Raw genomic sequence first — 11,702 nt, forward strand, 5'->3', positions numbered from 1 at the left:
GAAACCATCAATAAAACAAAAAGGAAACCTACTGAATGGGAGAAGGCATTTGTCAATGAGATATCTGATAAGGGGTTAATATCTAAAATATATAAAACGCTCATGCAACTCAACAGCAAAAAAACAAACAATCCAATTTGGGACACATTTTAAATGAATATATTTTCAATAAGTGTATTCATACTCATAAATGCATTGGTACATGATATAAAGATGATATCCTAAATTAGTTTTTAAATATGTTGGGGTCATGGACGCTTATAAGAATCTGATGGAACTATGAACTTCTACAGAAAATGACACATGATGACATATGCACAACATTATATTTATGCAATTAACTTGATTGCAGTGAAAATGTATGTCTTACATATAAAATGTCTGTATATAAATGTATTTAAAATGCTTTTCTGATTATAATTGTTTTTCATACAACAATTGTTCCTCCTAAAAAAGGAAACATTTAATTGGACAAATTAAATGGGAAAGTTCATTTTAACTCCAACCTAAAGTAAATTTTAATGATAAGGTTACTATTTGGCATTAATACAATTTTGAAATTGTAACAAGATTCCTGATATAATAATGATCAAGCTTTTTTTGTTTGTTTTTGTTTTTGTTTTTTCAGTCCAATGAATTTTGACTCAGTTTTAATTGGCACTATGGTGCTGAAATCCCTGACTCACAAAAGTACTTAATAGAAAAGGAAATCTAGGCTTCCACTGCTGATTCTGCTTTATAGTGACAGGCCCATGACAAAGAAAAGCAAGATTTTCCAATATGTCCTGTGTTGAATTTGTGTCCTAACATTTACTTTGTCCTGAAGGCAGTGAGGTTTGGTTTGGCAAGATCTCTGCCATTGATGGCTTCATTGGCAAGAAAATTATTATGAACCCATGTTCCAGTGTTAGGGTTGTCTGAGATAAAGCAGTTTTTGAAAGCACTCTACATTTTCTCTAAGTATCAGAAGATTTCTGTCTGCAGCCAAGTTAATAATGTGTTGTGCCTCTCAACCCTTAGCTCTAGAAAGTTTTGCAAAATTGTCTCTTCCAGTTTCCTCTTTGGTAAATTAACCAAATAAGCTCATTTTTCTTCCTTTTCCTTCCCCCCACCCCAGCATTATTGATGCTATTTATATGGCCTTTATCCAAAAGATTTACCTAACTTATGAGGCCACACATGTTCATCAATTTGGATTAATCATTAGTGCAATTCCCTGGAAAATTTTTCTCAAAATTGTATTTTTTACTCAAAAAGAGTAGAGATTTGTTTTAAAATTGAGCAATAAGCAGCTCAGTAATTATTCTCTGAAAAGTCAGCTTATTTCATGCAATGAAGGAGAACATTGTATTCATTACCTATTTTCTGAGAAAACCTTTCAAAATGATGGGAAATCAAAGGTCAATCAGATGAATTGGTTAATTACCTGCCAGTAGACAAAATGTATTTTTGGATTTTGAAATGATTTAGTGCTTTCCATGTAGATGTGGAAAGCCAATGTCCAGACTGAAAATTGTCTTATTGTTGCATCTTTTGAGTTCTGACTAAGTGGCATCATGACCAACTATTCCATGATCTGCCTCATCCTATTAGAAAAAATGTCAGTTCTGGACAATTGTTTCTTCAATGATATTTCTTTGTTCCAAACATTAGATCAACAGTGTATCCAGGGCTCACAACTTTACCAAGTTCTCTTAAAATCTCTGGCGCTTCGTTTATCTGTAAGCTAACCTAGTAGAATATTTCAAGTTTATATAGTGGTGAATCAAAAATTTTGGAAAAATAACACCTCTTTCAAAACAAGCTTTTTATTTAAACAGAAAGAAATTCATTGCCAGGTATACTTTACAATGAACATATGTTGTTTTATCATTTTCTCATTAAGACTTTTGACAAGAATCTGATACACAAGAAGTATTTCAGCTTTTTAGCTAAATCATTTTTGTTAATAAAATAAAGCCGAATTACAGAAGTTTTACTCACTCTAGTAGGCAGAATGATATCCACATCCTAATTCCTGGAACCTTGAATACGTCACCGAACATAGCAGAAGGAATTTTTCAGGTGTGACTAAATTAAGATTTTGAGATGGACAGATTATCCTGAATTGTCTAGGTGGGCCCAATGTAATATAATAACAATCATCCTTATAAGGGAAGAGGGGGTGGAGGAGATCAGAGTTGGCCAGAGATGTGAAGTAGCCACACTGCTGGCTTTAAAGATGAAGAGGCCACAAAACAAGAAACAGAGTCAGCCTCTAGAAGCAGGAAAAGGCAAGGAAATTATTTCCTAGAGCTTCTAGCCGGGTGACACTTGCTTTCAGTCCAATAAGATAAATTTCAGACTTCTGATCTCCTGAACTGGAAGATACTAAATTTTTTTTGTTGTTTTTTGGCTTAAGCCACTAAGTTTAATTTGTTAAAGCAGCCATAGTAAACTAAAGACAAAACAAAATAAAACAAAACTTAAAAAACAAACAAAATAAAACAAAACATTTAACATTTAAGCTATGCCTTAAGTTAAATGAAATAGAAGCAAAGTTGTATAATCACCATGTATTAGCTGTTTCCTTAAAATCCATGAACAGAAAACTAGCCTAGAAAAAAAAGGTAACAATTTTGGAGAACTAACAATAAAGATAACATTCTCTGTAGTACCACATACTTCTTGGAAAAAAATCCTGGAAAAAAATGCTTATATGACATAAAGTCATATAAGAAATGTTCTTTTTTTTTTTTTCGGATTGGTCTGTTTCTGGTTTTTATAGATAATTTTTAAAGCAATAGAAGTAAATAGAATAAAAGTAATGTATATGTGTTTGTGTGTGTGTGTGTTTGTATGCACACACATACACATTAGCAGCATCCATGAGCCACAATGTATGTACAGGAAAGGATTGTTAAACCCAGATATGTTATATGGCATGATGTTCATACATGGGATTAAAATCTAGAGTTTTTTCCTGTTAGACTCTTGCCTGCTATGATGTTACACTGCCCAGCAACAGATATCCTAATTTTCTTTAGGACTGAAAACAATGCTAGATGAAAAGTTTCGATGTGAATTATTTTGCTTTTAATGACATAAAGAAGAATAATATTATCAATATCAAACTGCTTTTTTTTTAAAGCTACTGAAAAGCAAAATTTTTGAAAGGTGTGAGAAGGAACGAGTCACTTATACACTGACAACTTTTGTACATTTTACACGCAAAGGCTCTAATTCCATAGTTCTTTTTAACTCAAGAAGAATTTTGCCGCAGAAGTCTGCCATCTCAGCACCAACTACTTCTTTGAATAGCTAAAACATATGCTATCGGGTATTTTTTACCTAGCAGTGTCAGCATATAAATTCATCACCAACAGGGGACCAAAAATTGTGTTTCATGACAGATGTATTGCTATTAAATATCATTATAATCAAATAATTAATCATGATTGCAATACAATTAAATAAAAATCCGAGTTACGTAATTTGATAGATTTTTACTAATCATAAATTAAGGAAATTATTATTTTGAGATATCCTGCATATGATACCTTGTTCAAAGTGCTGACTTTCCAATTTGATGGTGACATCTCCCAGTTTACCTGTGATATTAATAGCAAAGTCCACTGTTGGGTGAACATCTATTTAATGTCAAGTACTGTGCGTAATGCTTCAAGCTTCATTCCATTCCCAAATACTAGGCTTTCTTCAGCTCTGCCTCAAATGTTTATTTAAACATTATCTTTCCATCATTCTCTCTTATCATCCTTCTAGCATTCCTTTTAGCTGTTTTTTTAAAACTTTGCCTCTATCTTCTACATCTTTGAATGTTTCTGTCTTGCTTCCCAGGACCTGATGTGCTGAGTCCTGAGCAGGTTCCTTGACTTGTTTTCTAACTCACTAGTCACTATTTAACTTTGTCCATTTGATTAGTCCCCATTTATTACATTTTTGTATATATATATATATATATATATATATATATATATATATATATATATATATATTTAGTAGTAAAGTTTTTGTTTTTGTTCTTTTAAAGATTTTATTGGGGAATTGGGGGGATGGGAAAAGTGCTGGGGAATTGGGGGAAGGGGAACAGACAAGTTGCTGTCCCTTTGTTCCTCAGTCTAGCCGTGGAGGACACTGCTTCATTGGCCCAAGCTGGCACCATCATTGCACTCTTCCCGGCAAGGCAGATCAATCGCTGGCTTCTAGATGGCTGCTCACTGTGGCTGCTGGCTGCTCGTGCTGGCTGCTGGCTACACACGGTAGCCCATGGCAACCCACTGCAGCAGGGGCTGCAGCCTACGATGCCGCCGGCGACTCACGGAAGCCCAGCTTCAGGTCGAGTTGTTGTTCAGCATCTTAGCTGTGGAGGGCAGTGTCACTGGCCCTCATATGTGGGATTCGAATCGGGGCCCTCTGGCATCCCAAGCCAGTTCCCAACCAACACACCACTCAGCCGGCCCAGTAAAGTTTTTAATGTCCATTATCTTCAATTGTTTTTGTATGCATGCAAACTCCTGTCATACCTTTTTGAATATAAGGAATAATCATTAATATAAATACCTATCTGTAACTTGAACTCTATTTCTACATGTGTTTTCTGACTTCTTCTATCCTTATTTTACAGACTGGACAGCAGATCTAGAAGTGAACCAACGTCCAGTCTTCACAGAAGTCTACAGAAACAAGAGTTACACTAAATAAATCATCATTAATTATGGACGTATAATTACAAATCATAGTAAATTCTAGATGATGATGATGATGATGATGATGATGATGATGATGATGAGAGAGAGAAAGAGATAGATAGGGGAGAGAGAGAGAGAGAGAGAGAGAGAGGAATAATCTGTGTTGTGAATGAACCCTGCCATCTTTTGGGGCACAGCCAACCAGCAAGCCTGAAATTGCTTACTCTAAACTATTTCTTAAGAGACAAACATGATTTACTGTTTTGTGGGGTCTCTTTGATATAGTAGCTAAGTTTGAATCCGACCTAATTGAGTTAAAATGACAGATCATACTCCAAATGGCTGATGTTTGTCTGAGAAACATGAAGAATATCCATGGTTCAAATCCACACCTATCTTTATGAAAAGTCAGGATATCTAACTCATAACTGAATAACCACATGCCACAGTAAAAACTTGGGATATTATCTTACTAAAGAAAAATGATGAGAGTGAAAAATAGGGGACAATGGACAATTATCTCTTTCTGCTCCAATGATCCATTTTTCCCACATTCACTGCTGCACCTGTAGCTGCTGTGAGACCCAAGCTGGGGATTGAATACAGAGCCCTAAGGACCACCGTTTAGTTTGCCAATGATTCAGCCTTGGGATTTGGTCCTGGCACTCTCTTTTTCAATAGTACTCCCATTTAGTGCTATGGGCTATTGTTTTCTTCTTCAATATAACCACACCTATTTAGGGAATGTCTAAAATTTTCTCATGCTTTCTAGCCCTCCCCTAATCGAGAGCCAATGCCTTCATGCTTAAAAAATATATTAATATATTTTGTCATTTCTTGTAAGTTTTATTGGGATATCAAGTCTGCAACTTATTCTCACTCCACATTTTTGATGATTAAATTAATGTACTGACTTTGAAAATATGTTTAATATGGGTAAGGAAGTAACTAATATTTATTAGCATATTCCCCGAATCAGTCATTTTACTAAGCTATGCACATATGCTCATGGCAATACTTCTATATACATATACACATATATGCATATATTTTTATACGTTAATATTTGTATATGTACTTGCCATACATATAAAAATTAAATCCTCACTATAACTCTATAAATTATTTCATTCTCATTTCATGCATTTATTTATCCAAGACATTTATTGACCATGTACTATGTTTCAGCCAGCCCTGTGCAAAATAAGGTCTACATGTTAGTTGTCTTGATGAAGGTAACATATATAACATTTTCAGAAAAATGAATTGAGGCTGAGAAGAATAAAAAGAAAAAATGACTAAGGCCATACAGTGAGAAAATAATGAAATCCATTTACCAAAGCCAAGAAGTTTCTATTTCTGAAAATAAAATTTATATTGCTTTTCAAAATTTTTTTTCTTTTCTCTTCTTATCCATTCTTGACTCAGCAGCCAAAAAAATATCGCTAGCCCGGCCCAAACAGTTTTGCTTTGCTAATATCTTCTCATTCTTCGGCATTAGCTAAACTGCCACTGATAGCTTAGGTCTAAATATAAATTTGATCAGACTTTTAGTCTTTTATACTATCCTGCTCTTTAATTTTTATTATTTTATTAAAATCATTATTTTAAATTATACACCTAGTTTGAGGTGATTTACTGAATGCTTGATCTCCCACTGGAGTTTAATGAACATTAGAACAATTTCTGCTTGTTCAATTTTCCTAATTCAATGTAAACTAAGTGCCTAATATAGTTGTGGTTTATATCATTTACTTGAAATATATTTGTTCAATAATTGTAGGTGTGAACATTTAACCAGTGGCATAGGGCATGGACCTGTCAACAAAATCAGGGACTGGAGCTCTCTTACCAAGTCAGGCATTGAATAGTCAGCTATTGAATGCTGAAGAAGTCTGAGAGGTGAGAGGTTGGACAATGTAGTTGGGGTAATGTGGATATAGGGACATGTGGGGTTCAGGGGGTAGGTATTTAATAGCCAATATAGAAGAATTTTCATATGTTAACAACCAATAGAGCCACTGATACACGAGTGACATATCAGCATGAAGTGATGGACAAAATAGAGTGACGTCCTATCTTCTTCCTTAAAAGCTTATTATAATACCCAAGCTCACTAAAATTTGAACAGGTTCAATCATATGATTTTATCTCATGCCATATTTAAATAAGCCTGATAACAAAGTGCAAGAATTTAGATTCATTTTTATAACTTATTTCCAAGATGGTATTACTATGTCACCAAAATGTTGATCTTTATTTCAGTGAAGATATTACATTGATGTAAATAACTTTCTTGTTTAGAAAAACAGATGATTTAAATATATTTTGTATTTTAAAAATATTTTATTATGGTGCTTCTTTTCTGGTTTATTGAACTGTTTCCAAAATTCATATTGTTTTAAAATACGATTCAAATAAATTTGCTAAATCCTTTTATAATTATTGGGACTTTGTTTCTGTGTAAGACACCAGCTGGGCTGCATTCTTTGTCTGTTCCTCTAGTGAGCAATGCCAACTGTTGTCTTTTGAAATTAGAACCTGGACATAGACCAAAATAAGAAGAGGTCAAATTTTGGAAAACTTCCATAAAATAAAAACCCTACCACATATGTTTCTCTATATTTTTTGGATACATTTTAATATTTTGATGATAGTAAATGAATTTTGTAATTTAATCTTATAGCTTTGAAAAATTTAAGATTTTTCATTGTTGTAAATTTGCAACCTCTATTTTGTGATATCTGTGTCCATTTGTAAGCTGATAAAGGGAATAATTCTCAAGACTAAGCATCTACCATTCTCTCCTTGCAAATATTGTTCCAATTGCCATGAAAATACTATGCAATCTTTTTGTATGTGTCTACTGCCTAATATGTTTTGCATTGAATTATTGTTCTGTAAGAACTTGTTTATATTTTTCTTGTTAAACATTTATTATTTCCCCAGACAGAATTAGTCATTTATCCTCTGGGTTTCAACATCATGTTGAACAAATTTCTACCTTGGTATTTTAAAGATCATAAGGTGATCGTGTTACATCTCTACCTTCTCTACTAAACTGTGAATTCTTAAAGGCTGGTTCTATTATTAAATCATCTATACAACCCCAGAACCTAAACTAGTGACTAAAAGCAGTAAATGTTTCAATAAAAATGTGTGGAAATAAAGTCTTCTAATTACACCATTATTGCTGTTCTTTTTCTTACAAACCCCAAACTTACGTAATTTTTAAGACTCTTCAACTGGACCTACCTTGACTTTCTTTGTTATGGTTTTCTAATTATCATTATTGCCTTTTTAGTTATTCGCTATTGTTCCTTTTTCCTTGTCAGATTTGTAATTCCCTTTCTCATAGCTGAGTGACATAGAAAGAGGTAACATACGAGTATAATTCAAGAAACAGCCTTGCTATTAAAATATACTGTCATAAATTTGTCACCTGGCACATTTGTTCTGTTTACCTTTGTGCAAAGCATTGTGATGCGTTGTGATGCATGATTTATAATGCTTTTTCCAGTTCATCTATTAAAGGCAATTAAAACAAAAGGAGAAATAATGTTCTGCAGCTGGTTTTATCCCTAAGATATTCTAGGAAAAAGAACAAGATGAGCTTTGGTATTTATGAAATTTGTTGTCTGTTAGGTCTCTTAACTGAAGCTAACACAACCTTTCACACAATCTTAATTAGATTTGATGTTTTATTTGTCTTCATTAAGAGGCAATTAACTAAAAAAAGATTACTTTATCACTGATATATATATATATATATATATATATATATATATATATATATATATATATATACTTTCTATTCCTGAATTCTATATGGAAAACATAATTATAAATGACTAATGTTTCAGGGCAATAATTTAACCCATGAAATAACTCACTTCTATGGAGGCAGAGAAAAACATTCAAATAGTTTTAATTGAGATATTTTTTAGTTTTATTTTCATGAACATTTTGTGTTAAATACTAAAACTCATAAAGGAATTCTTAAAAGCTCCAGAAGCCTAGATTTCACATTCATACCTTCTAAAACAACTGGATTTAAGTCACGAAGCCCTTAATAACAGTGTGAGTTTCTGTTGGTATTAATTCTTTCCTTCTGTATTATAAGTAAACTATAAAATGACATGCTAAAGATATATAATAAATGAAAAAAAAACTGAAACTTAGTCTAACTTTGGGACTCTGGCAAAAGTGTGGTTTTCACTTCAGAGTTATCTCACCCAAGGAATAAGGGAGCTAGATTGTTTACGTTGATTATGGGCTGACCTTGAGAAGCAATCATTTTCTTTCTTTCTTTTTTTTTAAGATTTTATTGGAGAATTGGGGGAGGGGAACAGCATTGGGAAATCGGGGAAGGGGAACAGACAACTTGCTGTCCTTTTGTTCTTCAGTCTAGTTGTGGAAGACGTTGCTTTACTGGCCCATGGTGGTATTAGCATTGCGCTCTTCCCGGGTGAGGCAGTTGCTCACCAGCCATTGGACAGCCGCTCATGGTGGCTCATGGCAGCTCACGAAAGCGCAGCCAACTGCTGGCTAGCCCCACTGCAGGCGACTATTGTTCACCCAGGTGTTAGGTCTGGCCTGGTCTGGCCTGGAAAATTGTGAAAACCCATTTGGTCTCTGGAATAGCCATTTATTTATCCAAAAGTTAGGTCTGGAATGGCTTGGGGAATGTTGGGCTACAATGATACAGTTAACAAGCTTAAGTCAAAGGCTTTTAAGCAGTCATTGGAAGCAGGGGTGAGAAACATCCTGTGATTTAGGCTAGGAGCAATCCTTGGTTTAGGATTTAAGGAATTGATTATGAGAGTGATTAAGACCAGGGGCTAAGGAGCTAAGAAACTAAGGAAAAAGGAGACTCAAAATTCCTAGAGTGAAAGAGGCTTAAAACTTTTATAGTGAGGGAGGCTTATCATCCCCCCCACCCCCAGCCCGTCAGTAATAGGGTCTCATAGCAATGAAACTGTTGGAGACTTATGGAATCCCCATCTCATTTGGTCCAGATGTGTGAGAGCTGGAGCCCTGAATTAGCTTTAACCCTTGAAATTGGCTTACAGCCCTGTTCAAGTGTCATTTGGAAGTTGATGGCTTGTAGGTGAGTAGAAATAAATTTTGTTAAAGATTTAGGATGCAGCATCCAAAAACAAGGGCTAGAATAATCATTAGCAGTGGTCCTGTGAAGGCAAGAAAAAGCCAGGATGCCCAACTACAAACTGTAGACCAACACCCCCAAAATTTATTTAATTGTTGGCAGATCCTGGAAGCTTATCTTTTAACTTTTGGGCAGCAGCTCTGACTATGCCAGACTGATTAACATAGAGACAGCTGTCCTCTTCTAAAAATAGGCATAACCCCACTTTTTTCAGTGGTCAGGGAATCTAGTCCTCTGTGATTTTGAAGGACTACTCTTGCCAAGGAATCCAATTGGTTTTGTAAAGTAACCATGGTCTTAGAAATATCATCCAGGTTATCAGAGAGATCTTTAGATAAGCTCTGGTAGTAAGTGGAAAAGGTTGTTAGTCTGGCCACCATTGTGCCTATCGCTGTAGCAACACCAAGGCCTATTATAAGTGGAATGAGTTGTATAGCCCATTTGGTCCTTATATGAGTCTCTAAGGAGGCTATCAGGGATTGATTGTTGGGGGCTATGTTAATCTCCAGAGTGAAATAGACTAAGGTGCAGGCCTCTGTCCAATTAGCTGAGACATACATATGAGCTAGTTCCACAAAGGAAAAATATACCTGGGGTTTTAAGACAAAAATTCATGTCAGTGGTGAAGAGATGGGCATTGGGTTCATTGGTATATCTTTGTTCCCAAATAGACAATGTTCCAGCCAATACACCTCTGGTGAGGGGTTGAAAGGGTCCATGGGAATTATCTGGAGAGGCACTGGCTGTTTTATTTTCCCAGTGCAAAACATTTCTCTCTGTGTCTATAAGGGCCCATTCAGTAAGGTTTTCATATGTTGGTAAAATTAAGCAGTCATTTGAGGGAGGATTGAAACAAGATTCCCAAGGAATAATGTTTATACAATTATCAGGATCTTGCTTGGCAATAGTAAGAATCTTTATTAAGCAGTCCTGTATTTTTTATGGTAGGTTTTTGTGAGAACCATACGGGATTTAGAAATGGAGCAATGTGGGTTATTGTATGGCTAAACCAGCTCCTTGATGGCTTTATTTCTATAGTATAGTTACAAAGAGAATTTTCAAGAGTACCTAAATCTTGTCCCAGACTTGAGTCGGGCTGTGTTCTTTTTATAGAAAGGGGAGCCTGGAGCTTAGGGCAGGTATGAGTTGTTATTGGTCCCCAAAATTGGAAGTCGAGGGGAGACTATATGAGTTAGGTTAGATTGGTAAGTTCGCAGGAGTTTAACTTTATGTCATTTTGGTGTGTATTTGGTCTTCCTAGTAATCTGAAACTTAGATAATTCTTCCTTACTCATTGATTGAAATAGGTATCCTCCCCAATAGTGGTGTGTAAAATCATATCGGTAGTTGCCCAATAGCGAACAGGAATAGGAACATCAGAGTAATGAGTAAGAGAGGAGGATAAACAGAGCCAACAGCCTTTGTCTAACTAACTCTGGGTTAGGAGAATTCAAAAGCTTATGTGTGAGCTGTGGGGTTTTAGATAGATCGAGTCCATGACTCCCCCAAGGGTGAATCATGTGCTTGGGCTTGGGTTGTCTGCTGGTGTGCTCCAATAGTAACTATGAAAACAAGAATATTTTTCATTATCTGATACCCAGCAGGGACAGAAGTATACTTGTCCCGGAAAGAGGGGTTCATAGCGACAGAGGAGAATAAGAATTATGAGGAGTAAGAATGTGGTGCCAAGTGCCTTGGTATAGAATTAACCCCTGGTCATTTGCAGAATGTAAAAGAATTTATGAGACTCTACAAGAGTATCCAGTGAAAAGATTTATTGAGAGAGAGAGAGAGAGAGAGAGAGAGAGAGAGAGAGAGAGAGAGAGAGAGAGAGAGAGAGAGAGAGA

This window comes from Hipposideros armiger, unplaced genomic scaffold (genome assembly GCF_001890085.2).
Source record: "Hipposideros armiger isolate ML-2016 unplaced genomic scaffold, ASM189008v1 scaffold_151, whole genome shotgun sequence".
Classification (NCBI taxonomy): domain Eukaryota; kingdom Metazoa; phylum Chordata; class Mammalia; order Chiroptera; family Hipposideridae; genus Hipposideros; species Hipposideros armiger.